The sequence below is a fragment of the Poromitra crassiceps genome (genome assembly GCF_964638095.1).
Source record: "Poromitra crassiceps genome assembly, chromosome: 13".
Classification (NCBI taxonomy): domain Eukaryota; kingdom Metazoa; phylum Chordata; class Actinopteri; order Beryciformes; family Melamphaidae; genus Poromitra; species Poromitra crassiceps.
In genome coordinates this window covers 12,950,781-12,952,429 of record NC_139644.1, presented here as the reverse complement: position 1 = coordinate 12,952,429, position 1,649 = coordinate 12,950,781, and the positions used below count along the sequence as shown (strand labels likewise).

General features: G+C 45.7%; 1 protein-coding gene across 1 annotated transcript in view; it reads right to left on the bottom strand.

Annotated features, from left to right (window-relative positions):
* tex2 (testis expressed 2) overlaps positions 1 to 610 on the bottom strand; it is a 52,515-nt gene extending 51,905 nt beyond the window's left edge. Inside the window, exon 1 of the mRNA XM_083649920.1 lies at positions 465 to 610. The gene's annotated coding sequence lies outside the window, so the exon portion shown is untranslated. The remainder of the gene's footprint in view (positions 1 to 464) is intronic.
* Between the last annotated feature and the right edge of the window lie 1,039 nt (positions 611 to 1,649).

Genomic DNA, 1,649 nt, shown 5'->3' with positions numbered 1-1,649 from the left:
GTTGAGAACCACTGATCCAGACGGTGTCATTCATTCATTTCCTATATTAAATCCATCCCACATGGCAGAGTGAATAACCTGTCAGTCCATATAGCCTATGAATGAGATGCACTACTAACGTTATACATCTTAACAACAATGGTTTAATAGGGAAGTGTAGCCCTCAGCTGTAGATATGGCTACTGTAGCCCATTATAACCTGTAGCACAGTGACAACCTAGTAGGACGTAGGATACATTGATTAACCAACGCCTACGTACATTGTTGTTGTAGCCTAGCCCTGTTCTATTTACACTTCATCCACAACAATATAAACGGTTCTTATTGCTGACAGACGCCCCTTTGTCCTCCTCCTATCTCGGCTTTAGCTCAACGTCTGTCTGGGGTGAACTGGAGCCAGGGACAAAACAGCTGATAGTCTAACTGTCTGAGTGAAGGAAACGATTCAAACGAAGCCAACGCACCTTGATCTCGCCATATCGCATCTTCATGTGGACGCCATCGACTTGGTTTGCTGTATGATACCGACGGACCGTCCGGACGGAGAGCTGACAGCATCCAGCCTGCCTTCAATCTGCGGGACGCAATCTGCAGCCAGGCGGGCGGCGGCGGCAGCAGAGCTGATCTGCACGGCAAACAAGAGCCAGGGAATAATAATCAAAGATCTAATCCCACCACACATACATAGGCCTATCGCGGCTTCAGACCCCACCAGACGCCACCATGCATGGCTCAGGCATGGATTAAAAATACACGAGACCTGCTGGGCGTGTGTTGTGTTCGGTGAATGAGATAGCCTAGTCAACGCCACACCCCCTCCTCCGATTTAAATCATATATTTCACACCATCACAATCAGCCCATCACCGTCCATGCCAGAGAATAATTCATATTTTATCATCGTAAAAATAGGCTATTGCAGCAGGAACGTGTCAATTGCGTCATGGCATTGATTTGCAGAGACAGTAGACGTTAAATGACACGAATCCCCCACCACAAAGATTCATCCTATCCTGTCATACTACTAGCCTACAGCTTTCAGCAAGCACCGGTTTCATATGCCATATTGATATTGCCATTTCAACCACTTAAAGCCGAAAACATAGATAAGACACACATGATGATGATGATGATGATGATGATGACATTACTGAAATGATGCCAGAGAGTGTAAAAATAGCTGACAGCATAACCTACCAGCGGGAAATCAAATCTCCACCAGGCATATGTGTCTGGTACCCAATCCACCCGAATCTTGGTTCATTTCATCTCGTTATATTTGCTTGGATATACTGCCACCTACTGGGTAGAGATGATTACATCAAGAGGAACTGTGCATGAATCCTGTGAGAACAGAACACAGGGGTGTCAGGTGAGATACACCGTTCTCTTGCCGTATCACAATAATCACTAATGAAGGTATTAGGCTAGATGAGATCATCAATGTCAATACTGAATGACTAAGCATGCAGACTCACAGTGGTGTAGTCTACCTTTTTTCAGAGGGTATAGTGACTCTGCCCCCCCCCCCCCCCCCCCCCCACCCCCAAATTTACAGAATAGCTTCAGAACTGAGCTTTGGATCAGTGTTTTTGATCACAAGAGTAAACTATTTACAGAGCAACAGAGCACTGTAATGCAAAAGTAGTG